This window comes from Mustela nigripes, chromosome X, assembly GCF_022355385.1.
Source record: "Mustela nigripes isolate SB6536 chromosome X, MUSNIG.SB6536, whole genome shotgun sequence".
Taxonomy (NCBI): Eukaryota; Metazoa; Chordata; class Mammalia; order Carnivora; family Mustelidae; genus Mustela; species Mustela nigripes.
Genome location: NC_081575.1, coordinates 25,200,221 through 25,227,467, shown reverse-complemented (window position 1 = coordinate 25,227,467; position 27,247 = coordinate 25,200,221). Strand labels below are relative to the sequence as shown.

Here is a 27,247-nt window from a genome sequence, read left to right as displayed (position 1 = left end):
TCTCACTTCTTATATCTAATGAGTGACCTATGCCAATTAGCATATGCCAAATCTAATGGTGCTCAAAGTGTCATTCCTGGACCTGTGGCATCAGCATTCCCTGGAAACTTGTTAGATATTCAAATTCTTGGGGCACTTGGATGGGTCAGTAGGCTAAAGCCTCTGCCTTCAGCTCAGGTCATGATCCCAGGGTCCTGGGATCGAGGTCAGCATTGGACTCTCTGCTCAGCAGGGAGCCTCCCTCCCCTGCTCTCTCTCTCTGCCTGCCTCTCTGCCTTCTTGTGATCTCTGTCAAATAAATAAATAAAATCTTTTTTTTTTTAAAAAGAATCATATTCTTATGAGACATATTATATACCTTTTAGATCTACAAACTGAAGTATAGGACATGAATCTGAAGATACTTGAAGCTACTCGATATTAGCGGAACGTGTCTTTACTAGTTTCAAAAACAAAATACGGTAATTATTGATGCAGAAAGTTAGTTACCAGAGTAAAGGATATGGGTGGGAGAGAGATGAGCCCAAGACAGTTTAACTTTATCTACTTAAAGAAATGAGGATGAAATGCTATCATCTTAAAAATATCTGAGTCTTAAAAGAATTTCTCCTGAAACATGCAAGAAACTTCAGATGGCACATTTTACACTGTATATAAAGTATGTTCTTGATTGTGACCAGTAGCTTCTTATCAGGCTCCCTCTAAAAATCCTCAAATTTTCATTGAAATGAAAACTATCACAGAAGTTAAGTGGAACAGGATTTTAAAAACCCTTTAAGAATGTAGCAACCAGGGGCGCCTGGGTGGCTCAGTGGGTTAAAGCCTCTGCCTTCGGCTCCGGTCATGGTCCCAGGGTCCTGGGATTGAGCCCCACATTGGGCTCTCTGCTCATCAGGGAGCCTGCTTCCTCCTCTCTCTCTCTCTGCCTACCTGTGATCTCTATCTGTCAAATAAATAAATAAAATCTTTAAAAAAAAAAAAGAATGTAGCAACCAGGAGCACCTGGGTTAAGTGGGTTAAGCCTCTGCCTTTGGCTCAGATCATCATCTCAGGATCCTGGGATCAAACCCCACATCAGGCTCCCTGCTCAGCGGGGAACCTGCTTCTTCCTCTCCCTCTGCCCTCCCCCTGCTTGTTCTTCCTCTCTCTCTCAAATTAATAAGTAAATAAACAAAATTAAAATAAAGAAATACAAATTCTTGGGGCACCTGGCAGGCTCAGTCAGTTAAGGATCCAACTCTTGATTTAGCCTCAGGTCTTCAAGCTCTGAGCTCAAGAGGAGTCTGCCTGGGATTCTCTCTCCCTCTCTCTCTGCTCCTCCTTCTGCTCATGCTCTATCTCTCAATAAATAAACAAAATCTTGAAAAATAAAAAGAGATGCAAATTCCTGGGCCCCACCCTAGATGCACTGAAACATAAACTAGGGGAAAGGGTCTAGCAATTTGCAACTTAGCAGGCCCTCCAAGTGATTCTGATGTACATTCAAGTTTGAGAATCACTGTTCAAATCCATCTCTTTATCATCATTCCCACTGTCAACTGCCACCTGGCCCTCATCATCTCATCTGGCCTATGGCAACAGTCTCTTAATTGGTTCCCTGGCCTTCAATATTGCATCCTCCAAGCCATCCTTTATACTATCACCAAAGTGAACCCTCCATATCACAAATGTGAATATTAGTATCCTTCCCTAGCTCCTCTATGCCTATAGAAATGGTTTTTAAACTGTGTTCTGAAGTTAATTTGTTTCCAGGGTTGCTCTCAGGCAATACAGAGGCTCAGTGGGTAGTAGACCAAACTTCAAATTTCACAAGTAGCTTTACAAAACCATTGGCCAACAAGAGAAAGGAGATGCTCCTTAGGACATAGAAGTCCATCTTTATCTATCTCCAGGCTACCTCTCCAGCCTCATCTTCTCTCATGCTTACCTTCCACATCACCTTTACCTATATAGAAAGAATGCAGCTTCTCTAAGGACTATTGAATGTTTCTGTTTCACTGCTTCTTTTGCTTAGAACATCTGCCCATCCTTGCTATTTGTTCACCAGATAATACCAAATTTCTGTTCCCTATCTCCTATCAATCCACACTTTTAGGATGGCTCCAGTATTACTAGCACCACCTTCTGCATGAAGACTTTTCAGATGTCTGCTTCTCATCCCTCTGCTAGATCCAATTGATTGACTTTTCTCTGTGCTCTCACAGTGGCAATAACAGCAGTGAGAGTAATAGCTGATCTATGTTATATGCAATCATTGTGTAAAGTGCCATCTTAAACCTCACAAGTTTATGAAGTATGAGGTATAATTATTATCCTCCTTTTATTTTAAGTATAACTAGTATACAATGGTATATTAGTTTCAGGTATACAATGTAATGATACAACAATTCTATACATAATGTAGTGCTCATCATGATAAGTGTTATAATCCCCATTTTAAAGATGAGGAGACTAAGGTTTGTAAAGATTATATTTAATCTACTTGCCCAAGTTGTATAGCAAATATGTGGCAGAATTGGATCACCTTATCTACTTAAACCCCAAAGCATATGCACCTAACCTCTATATATATAGCACAGGGCCCAGGCTCACAACACACGAGTTAGGTAAGCAAGGAATAAGACAAAAGGGGGTGGCAGACAGTGTGGAATGGAACAGGGTACACTCAAGGTATAATCTTAAAAAAAGGAAGCAGAGGGGAGGAAGAGAGGAAAAGAAGAGCTCTGGGTTGCAAATAAAACATATTTAAAGACTGATCCTGAATAGTAGGCCACTAGCTTGAGACTCCTGTTTCATACTGTATTCAATTCCCAATTTTATGCTTGTCATAAAACCCACATCAAGATAATTTATTAGGATAGTAGTGCCCATATCTTTCTTGCTGCTGTAGGTGTCCCATGAAAGAAAGGTAACTTTCTACTTTTCACCTATCCACAAACCTTGCATCGTAGACATCAAGGCAGAGGGATGAGGGACAAGGGGATGAAATAAAGGGACCTAAATGGTCCATAGAAGGAGAGAGAAAGAAGGCTATATTCTTCTTGACACAATCAGCAGGATTTTAGGGATCTCATAAATGGTTGTACTTCTAAAGTTGGGGCCGATAATGCATATCCAGAAAAAACAAAAACGGTCATAGACAAACATCTCTGTGCTCCAAGATCAAAATAAACCATGCCTTTCAGCAATCATGACTGCTACTAGAGACTCTGCTGCAGATTTTCTGTTCTGGTTAAAACCCAGTGTACTACTTCTCTGTTGCCACTATAATGAACTACCACAGACTCTGTGGCATAAAATAATCCAGATTTATCTTATGGTTCTGGAAGTTAGAAATCTGAAATGAGTCTTGATGGACTACAGTACAGGTGTTGGCAGGGCTGTGTTCCTTTCTAGAGGTTGTGGGGATAATCCTTTTCATTACCCTTTCCAGCTTCGAGAGGCCACCCCCATTTCTTGGCTCATGGCCACTGTCTTAAAAGCCAGCAATGCCGGCTGAGCTCTTCTCAAGCTGCACTCTCTCTGGTTCTCACATCTGCCTCCCTCTTACACTTTTGAGGCCCCTTATGATTAAAATGAGTCCACCCAGTGAACCAGGATAATCTAAAATAGGGTCAACTGAATAGCAACCTTAATTCTATCTGCAATCTTAATTCCTCTTTGTCATGTGATGCAACAGATTCACAGATTCCAGGGATTAGGACATGGACATCTTTGGGAGGCCATTCTGCCTACCATGACCAGTGTTTCCTAAAGACTTTTGAGTGGGAAGCTATTTGAGATTATATATCTCATTACCCTACTGAGTAGGTTCTGATATGTGAATATTTGTAATTAAAATATATAATATGAATAGTATGAGTAAGTAAATTCATATGCATTCCCCACCTATAACAATTATTTTATTTCTCTGTATATAAGTCAGGCCTCACCTCTCTACCATGAGCCTGTGGTTGGGGACCATGGCCCTTACCATGCCTGGCACACTATAGGAATTTTTGTTTGTCACAGTAATAAATAAGTGAAAAATGTTTCTTCTGGGAAAAAAAATTGTAGAATTATATTTGTTACTTAGTTCAAAGCTGTGCATATCTTGAAAGTTGAATCTAGTGCCAAAAAGGGAGGGGGAAGCTGAACATACACTATTTTAAAAATCTATTTGAAATAGATGTCAGAGGCATTTTTAAAATTATTTCTAATATGGATCATTCATCAGTAGAATAAGCAAAAAATAAAAGGGAACTGCTCCCCTAAACCATATGAATTCTTATATTTCATTTCAAATCAATAAAGGGAAAGTCACTTCTAAAATATTATGATTCATGAACTTCATTTTCCACTCCTTTTGGTTTGATCACAATAGCCATCTCTGTATGGTACTAGAATTGTTGATATTTTATTGCATTAAAACATCTCATTATTATGTATTAAATGCTATTATTTATGGCCACTACTCTATCTGATGTGAGACAGAAAAATTACTGAAGGCTTGCCATCTCAGGACTAGGCATTTTATAGGGATGAAGGACTGACTAGGAAGAATCAATGGTCCTTCAGCTGCCCCTCAGATCATTAACTCCAAGTGGTTATTTGCTCCCAGGCACTGTCCTATGCCTAGGTTGTTATTGCTGTGATATGTAGATGAAGAAGAATATATTTTAAATCCTTTAATATGAACTCAGTGCTCATGAAGGATGCCAGACTGAAAGCACTGGAGTCTGAACCCATCCGGTTATGCACTTGGCTAGTCCAAGTTACAGAGAGATGCTTGACCTTGAATGACCACCTTGCAAGAGGGAGAAAACATAGAGTTTTGCTGAATTTCAAGAGACTTAATGAGGAGCAGCACATCAGCATTCCAAAGTTAAGCATTTTTATCAAGGAGGAAAAAATAAGACTACTAACTAAACTTCTACTTGACTCTATTTATTATAATGCCAATACTGGTATGTATGTGGTGGGGGGCAGTGGTGTTAGGAAACACAATTACTTTTTTTTAAGATTTTATTTATTTATTTGACAGACAGAGATCACAAATAGGCAGAGAGGCAGGCAGAGAGAGTGGGGAGAAGCAGGCTCCCTGCTGAGCAGAGAGCCCAATGTGGGGCTCGATCCCATGACCCTGGGGTCATGACCCGAGCTAAAGGCAGAGGCTTAACCTACTGAGCCACCCAGGTGCCCCAGGAAACACAATTACTTTAACATAAAACATAAATAAATGTCTATCACCAATGCACTAAAACACTTAAATAAGCAGAAATCTTTTTAACAACTGATATATGTATTCCAGTTTTATGGCCTTGATTCCATTTTGCACACTTGAGGAGTCCTTAACTTCCCAAAAATCATAGACTGAGGAGTAAGAAAGTTAGAGCTATCCAAAGTTTTTATTATAGATATGAGAAAACCAAGGCTCAGAGTGGAAAAGTGACCCGAGGAGGACCATATCAGCAGTATAAGACTGGGAGCAGAGCCCAGATTTTCTGATTAACAGGCAAAAGCTTTTCTAATATACCATGTTGTCTCTCTAAGGGAGGAAAACTAGCTGCTCTCTGAACCTTTTAAATATTTAGTGCCAATTATTTTCATAAATGTGCATTCTTTTGGCCTTTTAGGCATTTTTCCTCCATTCTGATCTATTCATTCACATAAGATTAAGAAGACTATCATTTTTCACATACTTAAGCCTTCTTAAGTATGAAAAAATACCTTTCAGTTAATATTACACACTGGCAGACTCACAATTCCCAAATTAAGAGCCTTATTTTCACAAATGATACAAAAGACAAAAATCTTGACTTCCTTCCTTAGTGAATTTCTTTTTTATTCTGTCATTTATTTTCTGATACTTTTTTTCCTATAGCGATCAAAACTTTCCAGCAATTCCCTAAAGGCAGTACCTCAAGAAGAATAGCAAATGGAACTACATGCATTGTTAAAACTGACAAATCCATTTGAAATTCCCATTACAGACTAATCTCAATTAACTGGAACCCAATTAAAAAAAAAAACTTAACATATTTGTACTATATTTTCAATTGACAATGCAAATTCCAAGATTTTAAGTGTTTCATTATTTATGTAATCTCATTGTTTTACATACTTTAAAGTATCAAGTGATTCCAAAGACTTATCAAAAATTCAGATCATCCTTTTGACTTCTTTACAAGTTGGGATGAGAATCATATTTGAATAATGTGTAGTACTACCAAATATAGGTACCAAAGGAAAAAACTAATATTCTCTATTTCTTACTACATACCGAATATTGACCAATTTTTAAAAATAATCTTTTCTTTTTTTAAAAAAAGATTTTATTTGTGTATTTGACAGAGATCACAAGTAGGCAGAGAGGCAGGCAGACAGAGAGAGGGGGAAGCAGGCTCCCCATCGAGCAGAGAGCCCAATGCGGGGCTCCATCCCAGGACCCAGGGATGACTGGAGCTGGAGGCAGAGGCTTTAATCCACTGAGCCACCAAGGCGCCCTGACCAATTTTTTTTTTTTTTTCGACCAGTAATTTTAGTAAGAATGAAAGTCAATGAGGGAAGTCTTTCAGGTAAGTTTAGATTTTGATTAACCTAAAGTCTCCCCACCTTGCTACATTTTCTTGCATATTCCTTCTACTAGAGTACTGAATAGAGAAGCAATTGCTTTCTCAATATTCCAGATGAATTCTATCTACTTTGGTACATTTACAAAAATAAAAGGCACAATAATTTTTGCCCAGTAGTTGCACAATAAATATTAATTGTGCATATAGACTGGTAGAGGGATGGATGAAAAGAAGGGCGTAAGGGTGACTAAATGAATGCAATACCATGTCAATACAGATATTTTACTTGAGAATTTCCTAAAAAATTAAAACATTCATTTCAGGAGACAAATATTTATTTTGTCTGTAAAATTCTCTGAATGAATTTTTTTTCCATTAATATGGAGAAATGCCATGCTTATTTGCAGTCAACAAGAACTACTAAATAGTTTCCAGACATCCTCATTTGCCACTACTGGTCCTTGTACTCTGCAGATACACCCATTAGTGAAGGAGTCTCTTGGTTTTAGCAGCTGTATATAGAAAAGGTCACAGTTTCATTCAAATATGTAGGATAGTTTGCATATTAGATTTTGCAAAAACTCTCTTAACAGTTATGGAGCACAGACACAAACTTATCTACACCATGGCCATTTTAAGGGTTTAAAATAATGCATTTCATCTATATGACACTCAATGAATACAACATTCCATTCCTTTCACAGTATGCAACAAAATGTTCAATTCCCCCAAGTAAATTTCAGTGTAGAATGCACATACCTTGATAGATCCAGAAGTTATGGGAATCAAAAAGGAGACAGCTGAATAAAGGTCACCCTTGTAATTCCTGTAAACAAATTAGGCCAAATTATCCTTCAAACATATGTACAAGCAGTTCCAAAGCAGTCCTTCTATGAGGGAAAGGAAGAGACACAGGAGAGGCTGGGGTGGGAGGAGGCATGGGGGTTGTGAATGAAAGACTTCATTTTGCAATTCACAAAGAATAATGGGGTCAGTCTCCTAAAAGGTCTGCTTGAAACTTCAATCATATTATGTTGCTAATGAAGAATTTTTTAATTAACAATGTGTATACCTAAAGGTCTATGGAATTCTCACCCACAAAGACTGTCCCAGCTTAACAGTATTCAATTATTGTTCAATATACCACTCATTTTGAGATGAAATGCCCACAATTTCAAGGAATTTTCACCAATATAAATATTTTATAGTAATTTAAATTTCTTATACTAAAATAGTCCTTTATAGTTTACCAGAAACATTCACATACACATTTCATTTAATCCTCCAAACAACCCTGAAGAAACAGACTGAGAGGTAAAATGGCTTGCACAGGGTCACATTTGTGGTTAGTGGCAGAGCAAGGATTAGAATCCAAGTCCCCTCACTTTCAGCTCAGTCATTTTTCTAATGTCTCACGTGACTTTCTTCATGACAGTTATAAAATTAACTATATGTCTTGATGGGCTACACTTGGTGCTGGGCAATAGGGCAGGAAATATGTCCTATAATAATCCCTACCATTTCACCCAACTTGAGAGATACATGTCTCTCTCTCTACATACATATACACACATGTGTTTGTGTGTATACATATTTTATTGACACAGAAGTGTTAACAATATATTGATAAATTTTTAAAAAGCACATTATAAAGTAATTACATGAGTCTGGCTTTAAAAAAGACATATATGTGGGCGCCTGGGTGGCTCAGTCGTTGGGCGTCTGCTTTCAGCTCAGGTCACAATCCCAGGGTCCTAGAATAGAATCCCACATTGGGCTCCCTACTCAGCAGGAAGCCTGCTTCTCCCTCTCCCACTCCCCTTGCTTGTGTTCTTTCTCTCTCTCTCTCTCTCTATCTCTGTTAAATAAATAAATAAAATCTTTTAAAAAACAGACATATATGTATGTAATATATATATGATTTTTGTCTTTCTGTGTGTCCGTATTTTCTAATTTTTCTATAACAAACATATATGACTCATACATAAAAAACTATGCTTTAAATTCTCCAAAAACCCATTTTAGGTGGGTGGGGAGATGGGAGACATAGGGAGTGGGGATGAAGGAGGGCACTTGTCATGATGAGCACTAGGTGTTGTATGGAAGTGTTAAATCACTATACTGTATACCAGAAACTAGTATTACATTGCACATTAACTAATTGAAATATAAATTTTAGAAAATGAAACAAATTTAAAAAGGTTTCAAAAATCCATTTTAGAAAAGGCAGTATGGTGAATTAACACAAAAGAAAAAGGAAAACAAAAACTTTTAACTTTAGTATTCCAATATTTTATGATTGATATCAATTAACCTTATGGCCCCAATTTATCAATCAAGTATTCCCCAAACCTATTCTTTTTATATTGAGGCAAAATCTCAGTAATAAGGGCAAACAATTTAAAAATTTCTGCACAGTAAATCATGACAGAATATCTAAATGCAATTTTTAAAAAAATGTAGGTCAATAGCATTATTGTCACCTTTGACAAAGATCATCTATGTGAACTTGTAATGATAATAATAGAGTATTATATTAATACTAATGATCGCCATATCCAATATACTATATATATTATATAGTATAATATAATATATATATTATTATATATACTATCATTCCTAATAGACTGAAGTAGTGCTCTTGATTAGTTGCAATCTAACTGCCTGATGTACATTTTTCATCACTGTTAATGTTGCTCAAAAAAGACATAGTTCTGCTCAAGTGTTCATGTGGTTCCATAACAGCGTTAAGTTAGAATCTTTCAAGGGAAGACATTTCAGAAAGTACTTAGATCTAGACTACAAAAAAGTATTTCTGGCTCTTTTGCCACATATACGAAAGCAAGTCTGTAGAAATTGGCTTCATACCCATCAGGGTGATTCTGCAAGGAGGTTAGCAAAAAATGCTTTAAAAAGTTTTGGCAGGTCTCATCATTAGAAATGATGATGAGCCACCCTATGCCTGGGTGGCTCAGTCACTAAATGTCTGCCTTCAGCTGGGGTCATCGTTCCAGGGTCTTGGGACTGAGCCCCACATCTGGGTTGCATTCTCAGCAGGAAACCTGCTTCTCCCTCTTCCACTTCCCCCACTTGTGTTCCTCTCTCAACGTATCTCTCTCTGTCAAATAAATAAATAAAATCTAAATAAATAAACTGTCCTATATGGAGCATTTTGCCTCACTGAGATACACAGAGGACTGGGAAGCAAGAGGGCTTTGAAATGATTTAGCTCTTCTCTGCTCACTTCTCAAACTTCAAACTGGAGCCTTCAGGAAGATATCCTTCCCATTTATGACTAAAGAAGGCCAGTTCATACATAGATCTATATACGATACCCCAAGTCATTTGCCATCACTTACCAGTTCAAACATGTACCACTTCCCTCACCTTTCACCTCTTTATTTCACTCAAGAATTCATTCCAAAAAAGAAACTGCTAACTGTCTTAATACTGCATGTGGGCCAGCTACCCTTTAGGAAAAAAAAAAAAAAGTAAGAAAGTTTGACAGGACCATCACTGAACACAACCAAATAATGCACACCGGAGGCAAAAACAGCAGGAGCCACAAATGTTAGAAATGCATGTCACACTATTGACTATTGGTTTTGAAAATAGGCTAGAGCCTGCAAGCAAAGTCCTAAAGTCAGATCTGAACAGCTCATTAAGAGTTCATCTAACTCACACTTTAATTAGTGCCACTGCCTCTTGTTTGGTCCTACATAGAGAATAATATTCTACATTCTTCAGTTCTCAGCCTCTTAAAATGAAACCATCATCTGATATTGGCTGTGGAGATGAAATGCATAAATTGAAGGTAAATGAATAAAAGAATTGTCTAAGAGTCTGGTTCAAAAAATACATCTATATATATGAACACACATTTATTAAAATATGCATACATGTGTGTATGGATAGATATCTTTCTCAGATGCACTTAAAAAGTGTTAACTCCTATTTGTTTAGGAAATGGGCCATTTTTTACTTGTTTTCAATAATTATTCAATTATATACTAATTATAACTATAACAACTTATTAACACTTTCTGTTTTCAAGGGACTTTGGGCTGCATATAGGTCACACTTCATTTTACTAATGAGTATATCTTTACATTTTGCTACACATACTTCAAAAGCCCTATCATTTTTCTAATGGGACGTTTACCCAAGACCTTGTAGAAAATAATTGTGTTAATAGCAGAGACAGTTTCCCCATTACAATGATCAGTACTCTCAGACAATTAATGCTGCAGCACTCTGTATTGTCACTTTCTTCCTTGGGGCCTAGAGAACTTCTTGGTTTACATTATTGGCTGCAGCTTCTTTTTGTTCTGGCAATATGGGCATTTCTAATGATGAGACCTGCCAAAACTTGTCAATGCTATTTTTCTTCTCTTCCATTAGAGGGGACTGTGGCTGAATAGCCAAGCAATCTATAGTCTAACTTCACTTAATTGTTTTTACTACATGACATGAAGAAATATAGTGAGTAATCACTCCTGTTTTACATGAAGCAAATTGCTAGTGCTCTCCACAGCAATATGAAGTCTTAACTTGCCTAATCTCCCTTGAACATCTTGTTCAAATCCTGACAGGAAAACTCAGCATTCCTTGGTTCTCCAATGACTAAAGACTAGATTGGATCAGTAGATCTCAATTACTTTCCTTGTCGGTAGATCTCTTCAGAATGAAGCAGCCAGAGAACAGTTGGCCCCAGTTACAGCTGGTATATTCCTCTCCCTCTAGCACCGCCTCTCAAGGAGACCAGGTTTATCCTCTTTGTTATTTACTACCTAAACCTCACTTTTTTTTTTTAATTTTATTCACTTGACAGAGAGAGATCACAAGCAGGCAGAGAGAGAGAGGAGGAAGCAGGCTCCCCGCTGAGCAGAGAGCCCGCTGCGGGGGCTCAATCCCAGGACCCTGGGATCATGACCTGAGCTGAAGACAGAGGCTTAACCCACTGAGCCATCCAGGCACCCCTAAACCTCACTTTTAAGGTTCAATATTTATTTTTGTGTTTTTTGTTTCCTCTTTGTTTTGTAAATTTATTTTTCTTTTTAAAAAGATTTTATTAAGTGAGTTGTAGGAAATCAGAGGGGGAGATGAACCATGAGAGACTGTGAACTCTGAGAATCAAACTGAGGATTTTGGAGGGGAAGGGGGTTGAGGGGCTGGGAGAGCCTGGTGGTGGGTATTATGGAGGGCATGTATTGCACGGAGCACTGGGTGTGGTACATAAACAATGAATCTTGGAACACTGAAAAAATAAAATTAAAAAAAAATGTTATAAAAGGAAGATTTTATTTTTTTGTCAGAGAGATCATAATCAGGGGGAGCAGCAGGTAGAGGGGGAAGCAGACACCTCATGAGCAGGAACCCATATGTGGGGCTCGATTCCAGGACCCTGGGATCATGACCTGAGCTGAAGGCAGACGCTTAACTGACTGGCCACCCAGATATGCTGTAAATGGATTTTTCTGCAATGAAAGTCATACAGACTTGCTGTAGAAAATCTGGGAAATAGAGAAGATATAAAGGAAAAAAAATCACCTAATACCCACCTCCCTCAAGGAGACATAATCACTTTTAGCACTATTGTGCATGGTTTTCCAGTCTTTTTTTTTTTCCCTTTCTTACATAGTGGGTAAATATAATTTTGTATCCTCTTTTAATACTTGATAGCATAACATAAACATTTTCCTTTTATCATAAAATATTTGCAAACATCATCTTTAATGGCCATAAAATATTACATTGTCTCGGTATACCATAAATCACTTAGCAATTCCCTTGTTGAACATTTAGGTTCCTTCATTTTTTTCCACTATTACAAATAATTTATGGTGAAAATCTTTGCAAATAAAGCTTTTTCTGTGCTTTGCATTATTTCTTTAGGACAAATTCTCAGAAGTAGAATTATTGGGTCAAAAGGATATGAGCATTTTTGAGGCTTTTCCTTCAAACTGCCAAATATAGACCAACAAACATTTCATCATGTCCTTATATTCATGCATTTACTCAACCACTACTTATTAAATACCTACCATGTACCAGGCACTGTGCTAGGTGATACGAATAAGTAGTGAAGAAAACAGACATAAAAATCCATGCCCTCATAGAGCTAATATGCTAGTAGATTTGACAAATTATAAATAAACAAAAGTACAGTGGGATACCAGATAGTAACGAAAAGTATGAGGAAAAATAAAAGCATATAAAGGCATAGAAAATGAAGAATCATGACAGGACTCATTACATAAGATGGCCAAAGAAGGTCTCTATGATTAAAAAATATTTGATCAAAGAGCTGAATGAAGCAGGAAAGTAAGCTTATAGAAATCTTGGAGAAAATTCATTTCAGGTAGTGGAAATGGCAAGTGCAAAGGCCCTGAGAAATAAAAAAGCGTGGCGTGTTGGGAAAGTGTAACTAGAATGTTATGACCAAGTTTTGGTAGGGAAAATAGTAAGATGTGAGGCCCAATAGAGACCAAATCATGTAGGGTCTTGTAGACCATGGCAAAGATGTTTAAATTATTTTTTAAATTTTATTTTAAGTGTGAGAAGAAGGCAGCTATTGGAGGGAAAAGAGAGGGAAAATCAGAAGGTCTTATTTATGTTTTAAAAGGATCACCTTGGGTGCACCTGGGTGGCTCAGTGGGTTAAGCATCTGCCTTGGGCTCAGGTCATGATCCCAGCACCTTGTGATGGAGCCCTCTATCAAGTTACCAGGCTCTGAGCTCCCTGCTCAGCAGTGAGTCTACTTCTCCCTCCCGTTCCCGCCATCATCCCCATGCTCGCTCTCACACACTCAAATAAATAAATAAAATCTTTTAAAACAATAAATAAAAGGGTGCTATGTGAAAAACTATGGAGGGGCAAAAATGTATGTAGGGGTACAATTAGGAGGCTATTTCAGTATCCTAGGTGAGAGATGATGGTGGTTTGGTCTAAGGTGTTAGTGATGAAGGAAGATAAAATGATTCAGACAGGATATAATCTGAAGGTATAGTCAACAACATTTGTTAATTGATTGGATGTCAGGTGTGAAAAAAGATGAATCAAGGACTCTGAGGTGTAGTACTCGAGCAAGCACACTTTGCATTACCCTACAAAACTAACAACAACAAAAAAACCCACCTTTGTATTTGTTTCTAATTTGCATTTAATTTTATTATTGAAGTTTGAGCTTTTTTCACATTTATTGGCCGTTTTTATTTCCTTGTGTGAATAATCTTTTCATGGTTTGTCTAGATGGCATTTATAAAATCCTTTCTTCCCTTAGCTTCTATTTCACTATTTTCTGGTTTGCCTCTTACCTCTCTGACCTTAATGTGACTTCCCTGAAGGCTTCTCTTATTTCATCAACCTCTTAAATTGAGTGTTTCTTAAGATTTGACCCTTGCTTCTCTTCTTACTCTATAAACCCTCCCTAGGTTTATAGAACTCCCCTTCCTATCCCTATGATTTCGACTACTACACTGACCAATGACACACAAGTATCTACCTCCAGACTTCATCTTCAGATCTGTAATTTCCTTCTGTTACAAACCATCTCCAACTGGATGTCTAGATGGTGTCTTACATTAAATAAATACAAACCTGACCTCATTAACCTCACCAAAACTTTTTCTTCTATGTTCCCAAATTGCTTAATGGCATTACCTAATTTTCCAAGTCAAAGTCGCTAAGTCACTCCTCCCTCTCTCTCACCCTCTAAATGTTTTCATTTCCCAAATTCCACTAAAGCTACCTTATAAGAGGCTCTCGAATTCTCCACTGCCCATCTATACTGTCACTGTCTTGGTTCTTATTCTCATAACTGCTCACAGTTGCAACAGAGTCTCTCAATCTCTCAATGCTACTACTCTTAATCCACTTCAAACCATTCTTCCTACAATCTTTCTAAAAACCAAAGCTGGTGACCTCTCCCCACTTTAAAACCTTTCATCTAATTCCATAGACTCTGCTACAACATACTACATTGCATGAGTTTGGATAAATGGCAGGGAAACTACCATTCTCCAGTATAACTCTCCATACAGGAAAATCTTAATACATTCATTCACTCCACAAATATATACTAAGCATCTTCTGTGTGTCAGGCACATAGATTTAAAATAAGACATTAACCTTGACCTCCATTTCCCCATCTGGATAGGAAAAAAAATGAAACTCTACTACCCTGGGTAGGTGTTCTCCCTTGCTAATTTAGCCTTGTGCCCTTTCACAATCCTTTCCCATATGAAATGTGGTTCGCCATATTCTCTTGACTAAGCCAATTCAAATGACACATCCTTTACAAAACTATATCTACCTTTGATCTTCCAAAACATTCTCATTATTCCTCTTCTAGAGCATCGGTTACAAGATAACAATATATGCATATAGGTTTGTCTCCTCCATTAGAATCTAAGTTTTTAAAGTGTCCTTCTATCACTGGGTAAACAGAGGCTTTTTAAAAAGTTTTGGTGAATGAAGAAATGAAAAGACAAAGTTTTTTCTTCATGAAGATTATTTTATGATGTATAATCTAACCCATGTAATACTGAAATCTTCAGGAAAAGAAGAGGGCAGTCCATAAGACCTAGAGAGTCTTCCGTAGAAAAGACTTGAGACTTCAATACACATTGCCCTAGAAGTCTCTGTAATGTTGATTCTTTTTCTGCCTTTTCAACAACAAAGAAGTCCCAAGTATTTTGCTAAATATCTGGGACCAGTGTTCTCTCATTACATCTATTCCTGTTTTACACATTTCTTAAACATGTTTTATTCCATTTTTTACAGAAATATATTGCTGAAATTTTGTCTATTCTGTGTTGAAATGCCCTTAAAATATTTCCGTTGCACTGAATTCTCATTGTTTACATTAAAATTACCTCACTTTCTCAAGTTGTCCAATGTTTCATCAAGGCACTATCTCAAATACGGGAAAAGAACAAAACAATGAAAAAAATGTAGCACCCTTGTGTTAACACTTCAGAGGTTTGAAACCAAAAATAAATGGTGTCACACCTAAGTGTTGACATTTTATTACACTAAACATGAAATCACAAACGCACCAACAACGTATGGATATGTGCACAGAGTACATCTGTAATAAAGAATAACAACCCAGGAAATTAGTGTATTATTTTAGCTTCTACCCAGGATCATTGAAAAAATGTATGAGCCAAAAACAATACAAAGAATAATATTTCACATTACATTTAGAATTCTCTAGGATACACATAAAGAAATGGTCAGATTTAGAAAAAGAATAAAAAGATTAATTGCTACAAAAACTTAGTGTCTCAGAGCTTCCTTTTTCATAAACCTATGCACTACCTCAATTCTTAGAAAGAAAGAAAAGAGAAAGAGAAGGGGGAGAAAATGAGAGTGACTTTATTGTTATTTCAAGGCACTTAGATTTCTCAAATCTAAGCTATAGGTATCAATTGGCCAATCAGCTGCACAGCCTTTTCCCTTAGAAGTCACTAGATCTCATTAGTGAAATTAATACTGTATTTCCAAAAGGAGTTTCTTATTTGACTTGCATAGCAATGATGTCAATGTTTTCCTACATTGTTTAAAGTTCTAAACATATAACCAGTCACAATCACAAAGATATATTCATTTCAAGTATAGAGTAAGGAAATAAGTGATGTATGTATTTGTGAATGATGCTTGTGAAATCCATGTCAAAAATGTACATATACTTTTTAATAAATATTCCTTTGGCAAAAAATCCCATCCCCTCACATATAAATACAAACATATTTTGGGGCTAGTTAATAGAGCAAGAGATCACACATCAATATCACTCAAATGCTTGCAATTTTAAGAAGAGCAGCTTTAAAAAAAGAAAATCATTAATGCTAAAGGGAGGTAATGCAAAGAGTATAAATTCAAAACGTTGATCAGAAACATTATGTTGATAGGAACTGAGTTAGCTAGGAACACTGCAGATTTAGAAGGCTTCCAGTCACCCTGTGGTTGTAGTGTATTTATGCACCTCTATATTTAAACACAGGTGGTAATTAGCAAGATTGAGACACCTTTAATAAGGCATCATCATAGGTGCAAAGGATGTGTAGCATAAGATGAGTTCATTATCAATAACTTCCCTGAATTAATCATCTCTTAGGGCATTTAATTTTAAATGTACCTGAAAAAACCTGGATCATTGAGATAGGCCATCTGCAGTATCTTTTTCTAATTTCTCTGAACAACTGAAGAGTTTTCTTAAAATGCCTATATACAGCTGGGACACAGAGATTATAATACCTAATAAACCAATTGACCATCTATTCTGTCATCTTCTGTTTGACAGGTGTCTAAACCAGACAGAGGCATGAGAAGTAATATAACCACTTAGAATCCACCAATTAGGCAAAACCATGCAACTGGGAAATTTTCTTCTTGACCTTAGCTAATGATCAGATTTTCCCCGAAGTATGCAATGTGCTTTTATTTTGGCTGCTTTAAAAATTCTCATTCAAACAGACAGCTAAAAACATTAAGCTGCAATTCCAAACATTAAAATGAAAATGGATTTCCTTTGATATAACCGTATAGGGATTCTACTGCAAGTTTTATATATACAACTACATCAGCATCCCAAATATTCACAAAACCTTACATTTAAATAGGAAAACAACTGAAAAGTAAATATACAGTAATTTCAAAAGGGAAACTGAGGTGTTAACAGCAGAACATTACTTGGATGAATAACTAAATTTCATTGATCAGATATTTAGAACCATTTAGATGACTGACTGCTATTGTACATCCAAATGCCAAGCATCTGCTGAAAGGCCAGAAGAAATGGACATGATACAGAAGAAGAACACAGAGAGATACTAGGAAATCTACATATTCAATGATGATGATTGCATTTTTCATGTTTTACTCAGGTATTTTCATATCACACTAATATGGATTACGTAACAAAAATAAACCACTGAACAAAATATATGCAATTCAATATCCCACAAATGAATACCAATATCATCAATATTCCCTAAAATATAAAAATGTAAATACTATTTTTCTTATTTTTTTCTATTTTTAAATCACTACCTTATTCTATCATTAATAATTCTGCCTAGGATATTTATATTTTGAAATTCTGGTCACTTATTCTAATGACGTATAAATATAGATTTTCCTTCTTTTCTCACCACGAAAATCCTTTTGGGGAATCGCTCTTTCTTAGCCATAATATAGAAATTTTTTTATAGCCATAAATTCACAGGAAAAAATATTAGTTTATCAGGACCCATAACTGATAATATTGCAAAAGGCTTAACATGGATTGCAATTCAGCTCATATTAGAGTTTGTGATTCCAAAATTCAATTTTGTAAGTCATAATCAGCCACAAAAATGTTACAACAGAATATGAGAAACATTAAAAGGCAATTTCCTCATTGTTGACTACTTATCAAGTGACAACTTAGTCAATTAAAATTAGAACAATCAGTATGCTTTATGGTGACGGGTAAAATGAGTGTTTTACAGATTTCAAATAAATGTTTTCAAATCCATTTGGTCTCTGTAATAAAAAAAACAAGTGGGGCATAGATATTTTAATAAAATAGTTTTTATATTTGGAAAGGAAAAATAACCAGTCCTACTGGAATATTCAAGCATCATTTATATTTAACTTTACTATGATCACTAACTAGGTTTCTTCAGAGTCTACAAAATCATTATTTGAAAGAACATATTTTTTCAATATAATAGCTATTATGAAACTATTTTGCAGCTGTAAATGTCCTCATAGAATTAAAATGCTCTGCAGCACACATAAATACCAACAGGAATGCACAAATCAAGACTCTATTTCTGTGATTATTTTGAAAGAACTGCTTGAGTAGGGGACAAAAAGGGTAAGCGGTAAGATCTTCAGGAAAATGACAAAGATGGCACTGATTTTTGTTCTGCGTAATCATTTATTGCTCGCAAATTCAATTCCCCCAGCCTTTTACGGTTACTTTCAGGGACCAACAGGCTGGCATGAAATTAAATTAACAAGCAGGTTCCCATCCTGAATTAGTGACTCCCAGCTGTCTGTCCCGTCTAGTTTCCATGGCAGTGGAAGAATCGGTGGAAAATGAGGTGCAGAAAATTTTAAGAAGCTAACATATCAAACTCTTTAAGTTGATTTCTTTAAACTGATGAATCAGTAGTGGGGGCGTAGGGGGGAGATAGAATTGAAGCTAAAGTTTTTAATTTCCTGGCTTGTTGAAAAGGCCAGTGTGTTTCTGTTTTGTAATTGCTAAGGGATACAAGCAACATCTTACACATTTCATAGAAGGCTGTATATTTAGGATGGCATACAAGTCATTATGTATTTTATAGTAATCCGAGAGTGTATAAGGTACTCTACATTATTTTAAAGTATTTAATTTTATTTTTGCTTTCTGTTTTGGGCATGGATATTAAGATTCATCAGCCTGTTAAGTGACTCCAAACATCCAGAGACTAAGTAAAAAATTCTCTCAACCAACCAGATGTTTGTTTGCATCACCCCAAACAGCTAGATGGTTGACGGAACTTTTCACTCACATATTTGAGACAGCGCCATAGAAACCTGTCATAAGCACCCAGAAAAAAAAATACTAATCTTGGCACATACCTACAAAAACACAGGTATGAGGGCTCAGAGTAAGACCTTCACTGGGGGTGATCTACCAATATAAAAAGAGAGTATTTAACACATTTTCCTATTTCCATTTTCCACTTAACTTCTCCGCTCATACAGTTAGAGTAGGGTGGGAACGGAAAACCCAATATTTCAGAATCATTACATCACATTGAAAACATCATCCAAGAGGTAGTGGTTAGTTGGCATATACGCATGTTTCACCATATGCTATTGTTTACCTAAAGTGGAGGCTTGGACAGGAAGTAAAAGTCGGATTTTTTTTAAAATTGTAAATTATCCAAGATTATACTTCCAGGTCTAGAAATGAGTCCTAAAGTTACATAAGAATTTAACAGGCTTTATTTATCAAACTCTAAATTATTATTTTTTAAATATTAGGGATCCAACATCAACTGTAAAAATATTTACTATCTCCAATTAAAACTAGTTTGCTTTGATTGTACACAAAAATGTTAGCAGTCCAAGTGATATAAATATTATTATACAATAATTTTCAGTTTATGCTATCAAATTCCAATTTCCTCAGCCTTACTTTTCATGGGTTCCAAATGTAAGCAGTTTTTTTGGTCTTGCTAAATTGTACCTCCATGCATCTAGCAATCTACAAAATCCTTATACGTTATATAATTTTCATAACAGAGTACCACATACTGAAGAGACACCTATGGTTGGACTATCAAGGTTATTGGAATAATCAAAAGCTGTGTGAACCCTTTTCTAGCATTCATCTGGTCAAACTAAGCACAGTTCTAGCTGGTGATATTTATTTGATATTTACTTTCCTCAGTTCTAAAACAAATTAATGGAAAACAGAAAGAAATAGAAATAATATATTAAGCCAGGATAACAGAAAGAAAGAGAAATAACGTATTAACCCAGGATTCAGAATGTTTTACCTTTCATGGGAAAGAAAAATAATAGTAATCTACCTTCAGTACAGTGATTTAACCTAATACACAGAGCCTGCAAATGATTTAAAGCACTTATTGTATATGGAAACAGTTCTGAAATTTGATTCTTCTTAATTTTTTATAATCAGCACCTACATTCCCAGCTATGGATATATACTGTTGATCAGAATTGCTAAATACTCCTTTTTACAATATTCATCATTTAATTTACCCGTAGTTGTGCTCAAACCTTTATTCCAAATGGTAAATGAAGGGAAGCTTCTTTTCTTTTTAAGTGTGCATGGATTACTACTTTTGAGGGTAAACTGACAGGAATTTTTTAAAAATATAGAATTTTAATAAAATTATTATACATGTTTTATGTATGATGCATGGCATTCTTCAGAGATAGCGTGTGTGTGTGTGAGAGAGAGAGAGAGAGCAAGAGAGAGAAAGAGCAAGGGGAAGAAAAAATAGGTGAGAACTATAAAAGATTTATTTTTATTAAAAAAATGATGAGTATGCTAAGCACTGGTCTTCTATTGACCTCAGGTCAGTAAGTGGGTAAATAAATAAATAAATAGTTTAGGAAACCTTAGGGGATTTATTAGTCATAATCTATACTAAGCACTTAGTAACTAAAAACTGAAACTGATGAACATTTGGGAAAAGCAAGCTTCAAGCAAAAATTACATGGATTCTAATAGCTATCTCTAACAGAATAGAAAAAAAATTTGTTATGTTAATTAGTACTGAACCTTCTTACCACTTCTAAGTTTTTAAGAATGACATGGAAAATGTTCAGAAGCAATGTGCCAAAAGAATATTTTGCAGTTTGATCATTTAAAGTATTATTGTACAGAATAAACTTATACTGAGCTGTTCTGCTTCAGCAAGAGTCTTTGTATTAAAGGCTTCAGAAAGGTACAATGACTATAAAGGAAACTATGATTATGTCAGTGTTATTTACACATACGATAGCTGAATTGAAACAATGAGACTTCTAGGGTATTTGTACTCGGACGGACGTTGAATTAGGCCTTTGAATGAGACCGTAATTACATATAATCTGATTTTACTTTTCAACACTCCTAAATGTTTGAATATTTGGAGTCTTGCTTAATCACCCTTACAGCACAATGATTCTACAAAGCCTTCTTTCCTTCAGCCTCATTACATATTATGTTCATAACTGGGACCTAGAACTAATGGCAAATACTAATTCATGTATTAAAAATATTCATTTTTCTACTGTGTCTGGCATTGTTCTGGGGACTAGACTCTGTTAGTTTTATTATGCAAATGTCAAAATCTCTTTGTAGAGTTGTTTTCCAGAAACACCTGTTTATCAAAAATATTCTGGGGGACAATCTAAGCACTTTCAACTAACATTTAAAGCATGGATTCATTTTGGAAATTACCTGAACCTCTCTTCAAATGTATCTTGTGACTTTTATTATCATTAAAATGTTCCAACATTAGTTGAATATATTTGAAAGCTTTGAACTACCTTCAAAAACAAACCAACTCTGCAATAGTAAATAAGTTAATACATCACCCCGAAAAGTCTTATAAACTTCGACCAAAATGGCAAAACTAAGATTCTGCTTTTCCAGTTATTTACTTTAAGAGGCATACTATGTCTTATAAAAATTCATTTCCCCCACATTGCAGATGTGAAAAGCAAAGAGGGGGTGTTTAGCAAATAAGCAAATACTGGGTAATCATGGAGCATAATGTAAAGCTGTGGCTCTACTTTTAATAATAATAATAATAAAATGTCTTTCCTTCTTAGACTGTACTCTTTCTTGGCAGCACTTAAGTATCCTATGCTCCAAATTGAAAGTCTTTGGACTAAGAAGATAAACCAGGATATTTTAGCCAAAAGATAATAATAGAGCAGACATCTGCAATGTCTTCCCGGAACAGGTTAAGAATAGGGGCTGATTCTCACAGTATAGTGTACCTGGTTTGTTAGTTGTAATCATAGAACAACAATCTAAAATTCAAGGAAGCTGTCTGTGACCCTTATCACAAACGCGATCAACTAAATGTTAATCAAACAGTACCTATTAGAGTCCACTGGGGTATTTCATTTCCTTTTGGTTTCTAAAACCGAATGGCTACTAATTGCCCTTCCATAGCACCAGTAACTTCTTTTCGTATTTCTTTGAGCCACCCAAAACACACCTCGGGATCAACATTCCAGGGCGAAAAAAACCCGGGAAAGTTGAGGCGACTCCTGACCAGCTGCTTCATATTGAAAATGTGGAGTTTTTCTATACCTATTAGCATATCGCCAATAGCAGTGATGCAGATCTGCTAACCCGAAGCTGCCGACAGTAAGCGGGAGCTGCAAACCAGCCCTCGCCCCCGCCCCTACTCTCCTGGTGTCGAAATAGATGTCGAGACAACATCTACTAGTGGAGGGGGAGATCGTCTGTCTCTGCAATTGTAAACAACTGGCTGCACTGGGTTTGCTGAAATGTTTAAATACACTCCTGACTGCAAACACATCCACTCACTAAGTCGCGCTAACAGTCTCCCTTCACCACCTCTAGGAAAAGCATCCTAAAACTGAATTGTCAATCTGCCGGTTGTGGAGTGGAAGGAAGTGAGGTTACATTTCTCCAGGCATGCCTAGAGGGTACTTGGCGCTCGGCAGTTGTACCAGCCGCTACTAGATTCCCGGGATGTAATGCAAAAAACCCACACACAAACCCGCGCAGCTGAGCGCGTGGTTAAAGCCAAAACCGACGGCTCCCCGAATACCGACTACTGCGTAATGATTGTCTCTTTTGACAAAGATTGAGGTATAGGGAGGACGCACCGGGTGGGGCCCTAAACGGTGTAGGTTAGAAGGGGGTTCTAGAGTTCCCCCTGCCCCGAATCTGGGCTCCCCGCGTTAAGGTTCAAAGAGAAATTCAGAAGCAAACAGGTACTAAAGTGCGTCCTAGCCCCTAGGCATCTTCTCTCGGAGAGGGCACTAGCGGGACCCAAGTGGTCGAGCCCCGAGCGAACGCTCCAGGTGGGAGGGATGCCGGAGGAGAGGCGCCCTTGTCTCTTCTCGGACCGAGCCCCCCCCTTTCCCAGCGTCCAGGTCCACTTGTTAGAGCGTCCGGCTCTGCGCAAGAGCCAAGGCGAGGGCCCCCCTTTTACAACCAAAGGAGTTGGTTGGCCAAAGTGTCGCCTGTAAAGCCCAGCAAGCCCCCGAAAGCAGCGCCCCCAGGGCCCATTGGAAGCTTGAACTGCGAACAAGGCCGACCTCCCACCTCTCCCGGGTGGTCCAGAGCCCCGGGCCAGGCGGAGACCCAGAGAAGAAGGAGCTAAGGTTCTGCTACCTCGGGCAGGACTCCCAGCGCGGACACAGCCCACGGTTCACAACCCGGTGCAGCCATCCTTCGCCTGCAGCCTCGGGGCGAAGTTCGCCCGAGTCCTTGGGGTGGGAGGTGGGGGTGAGGGCCTCGAGCCAGAGGGAAGGAGATGAGGGCGGGGAGAAACGCACCTACCTAGTCCAGGCGCAAGTTTCGGTGGCGTCCCCAGGTGCGGTCCTCCGCCCCCTCGCCAGGTGCTCAGCCCCGCCGGGCGCAGCCGGTGCCTGGGACTTCAGGCGTCTCAGCCGGTTCCTGCGGGAAACGACTGTAAATCCACATTACTGTTGGAGCTGCCGCTTGGGCCCCCGCATCGCTCTCCTCTGGCTGGCGGCGGCGGTGCTCCCAGCCGGCGGCCGCCGGGGGCAGGGACCGAACCTGGCTATTGCCGCGCCAGCGGACGATCCCTGCCAAGAGGCTGCTTGCTCCCGGGGTCGTGTGTGTGTGTGTGTGTGTGTGTGTGAGAGAGAGAGAGAGAGAGAGAGAGAGAGTGTGTGTGTGTGTGTGTGTGTATACGCGTGTGCGTGTCCGTGAAAGAGATAGTGTGCGTGTGTGTGCGAGCAGAAGGGGTGAGCTCAGCCCCCGGGGCACTCGGAGGTGAACTCCGGGCTAAGCCGGAGCCCGCCGCGCTCCCGGGTGCGGGGCGTCTGCACGGCTGATGGCTGTGCTGATGTTGCCGTGGCCACCGCCGCCGCGCTCTAAGGCTGGTAGCGGTGGTGCAAAAAATGTTTCTCCGCTACTCGAGACCAAAAAACCTGCCCTGTCTACTGAGCATGCCCGGTTTGACAGCTCTACAGCCAAGGATTTTTTTTCCCCCTTTTCCCCAAGACTCCAGGTTTTAGCCGCAGCTGAGATGAGGGAAGGAGGAGGAGCTGGAGGAGGAGGAGGGCTGAGGGAGCAGGTAACCGGCAGAGGAAAGGAAGTGGAGATGAGAAAGATCAGGGTGTCAGAGGATGGAGAGAAGGAAGGAGAAAGCTGGAGATGGGAACACAGGAAAGAAATATGGATCAACTAAATTCAGATTTTGTACCACAATAAGTTCCTGGCCAGGGGACTCTCATGACTAGATTTTTTTTTTTTTTTTTTAACCCTCGAGGGTTAGGTGAGGTAGGGGTTTCTGAGGAGCGTTTGTCATCCCCAAGATAAGCCTGGGGCAGTGTTTCACAGTCATGACATACACAAATGCGCGTGCACACCACACACACACACACACACACACACACACACAAAGGAGCGTGATCTCCGCGGCGCTGTGTAAAGCCTCAGGACTGATAGAAAGAATGTGAAGTCTTTTGCCAGTATAACTTTGGAGGGGGGGAGAAGAAGAAGAAAAAAAAAGAAAAGAAAAAAGAAAAAAAGCGAGCAAGCGAGAGAAATTGTTTGGGTTCCTCCTTTTCCCCTCTCCCCCGCCTTCCAGAAAAGCCAAGCCCGTGAGTGTCGTGCGTAAGTGATCCGCAAGCTCTCTCGCGTCCGTAAGTGTGAGAGCACCGCTGACTGCCACCAGCTGACAGTGTGACCCCAGAGCACCAAGGCCGGCCACCCGCAGCCTCCTGGCGGCGCGTCAGCTCAGCACTGACAAAGTCCTCTTGGAGGGGGTTGTGGGGGGCAATACTCCAGCTTCTGCCCTGTCAGGCCGCCCTGGTCCCTGGACTCCCCAACCGGCTCTGCCCTTCACCCGGCCGGGCCGGAGGGCACGTACCCTGGCGAACCCAGCGCCCTGCCCCAAGCCCAGGATCCCTCCTTTCCGAAACACCCTCTTCAGCTTCCTCTAAAAAGCGGAAAAGCGGAATCTACATGTCCAGAAACTCGCTTCGGGAGCCTTAAGGGTCCTACTGGGCATGCTCAGGACTTGGGGTGCCTCTCGTGGAGGAACTCTCCGGCCGCCAACATCTGCACGGCTGGGCCAGATGTGAGGCTTAGGAGGGAGTCGTTTGGCGCCCTATTGGAGTTTGGCTCCGGCTCCGGGAAGGGCGGCGGCGACGCCCACAGTAGCCTTCTCCTTCCCGGCTTCCCAGCAAGAGCAAGACCGTGGGAGATACCAAGTGCCGAGCCAGGGGAGCTGCACCAACTGGAGAAACAGGAGTCTTGCGTACTCCCAGACCCCCTTCCCCCCCAGCGTCACCCCCGCCGCAGGCAGGTAGGGGGCGCGCAGAGCAGCAGCAGAGAGAGAGAGCCCTACGTATGTTCGCGGTACTGCTAACCTCTAGGTAAAGAAAAGAGAGCGGGAAGAGTCGAACCTTCTTTGGGAGAACGACGTTTACTGCCGGTTTTCTTGAGTGAAGAAAGAAGGGCGTGTGAATGTGTATGTGTGCACTCACGTTTGTAATTTTGCTCCGCAAGAGCAGGGACAGGAAAGCGAGAAGCTATTACCGAGTTGAGAGCCCGCTAGGGGTTGCAAGAAGGCACATTTGGAGCCTTGGCGGGCGCTAATTACCGGAAGAGTTGCTCGCGGCGCGGTGGGCGCGCACCAAAGCGTCCAGCTGTTCTCCGCTCTGGGCGGTGGCAGCTGCGCGAGGACGGTTTCCGGGCTGTAAGGTCTGCGAGCTCTTGAGCAGGGGGGACCGGATTCGACTTCCGAAAGAGAAGTAGTATAGGGTGACGCCAGGGGGAGATCTTGGAACCGTGTGTTCCCATCCTGCTGGTTTTTAATACAGGTATTTGCAAAGAGGGTGCACTGTAAGCCCGGCACACCACCGAGGAGAGGAAATAAAATATACCGAGCTTAACACTCGGGGAAATCATCTGGGAATCAAGAGCTGGTTTTTTTTCCTTCGTCCCTTTTCCAACATCGCCTTCAGTTTTGGGCAGGAATCCTTTGGATCCCTGCCGTTCACCACCCCACCCCCACCCTCACCCCCACCCCACCTCTCTGCCAACAAAGAAACAAAAGATGACAACTCCACTCTGTGAGGGGATAGCAACTGCTTCCAGAACCATCTCTCTTGAGCTGTGGAAAAGACAACCGGAGAAGGCATGGTTGGAAAACCTGTGTCTTGCCATGAATATGTAAATGAACCTTCCTAAAACCCACTACCCTCCTCTGAAACAAAACAAAAAACATGTATATGTGTAAACATACATAAATATCTTAAGTGAAAGAAAGATTCCTTGTTAGGAACCACCAGAATCTTGAACTGTGGAGGGAAAAGACTTTCAGGACACCTCCTCAATTCCCAACTAAGAGTTCTAGAAGAAGGAAAAAGAAACATATGGCCAGTCGCTTCTCCAGTGACTCCAAACACTATGAGTCTAAGGAAATTCTGTAACCAGTTATTAAGGAAAGAACTCATAAATGAAAACGAAATTCTAACAGAATGGGAGGTGGACAAACCATAACAGCCATGCAAATAGACTATAGGATTTAAAACCAGGATCATCTCACTCACACTTACTGTCTCTTTTGTCTTTTGGAAGACCCAGGAAAGAAGGGGAGGTTAATAACTAGGGATTTCATGAAAGGAAGTTCAGTTTGTTTCTCTCTTGGCAATTCGACAGTCCTTTTAATTATTATTATTTTTTTTAATTCTCTCACTTGCTGTATCCTCATTGTATTTTCTCTCACATTCTTCCCTCTCATTTTCCTTACCAGTCTTCCACAGCTCCCAGGAGTCCTTAATTCTTTTGGTCTGCAGCTGTCTCCCTTTGGTTCCTTCAAAAACATTGTTTCCATTTCTAATTCCAAAGTATAGAGGGCTCTGTCAACTTTTCTTCCTTTCCAAAGAACTGATTTACTGCTTCTGGAAGTCCACAACCTGATACTGTAGCTGAATTTCCTAAATCA

General features: G+C 39.3%; 1 protein-coding gene across 3 annotated transcripts in view; it reads right to left on the bottom strand.

The window, feature by feature from the left end:
• Positions 1-24,276, bottom strand: part of TENM1 (teneurin transmembrane protein 1) — an 805,114-nt gene extending 780,838 nt beyond the window's left edge. The window contains exons 1-2 of one of the 3 annotated variants that reach the window (XM_059385607.1): positions 23,601-24,276; positions 7,314-7,380 (exon numbers count right to left, since the gene is read on the bottom strand). The gene's annotated coding sequence lies outside the window, so the exon portion shown is untranslated. Of the gene's footprint in view, positions 1-7,313; positions 7,381-23,436; positions 23,527-23,600 lie in introns of those variants that run through there. The other 2 variants (XM_059385606.1, XM_059385608.1) reach the window with 2 other exon arrangements.
• Between the last annotated feature and the right edge of the window lie 2,971 nt (positions 24,277-27,247).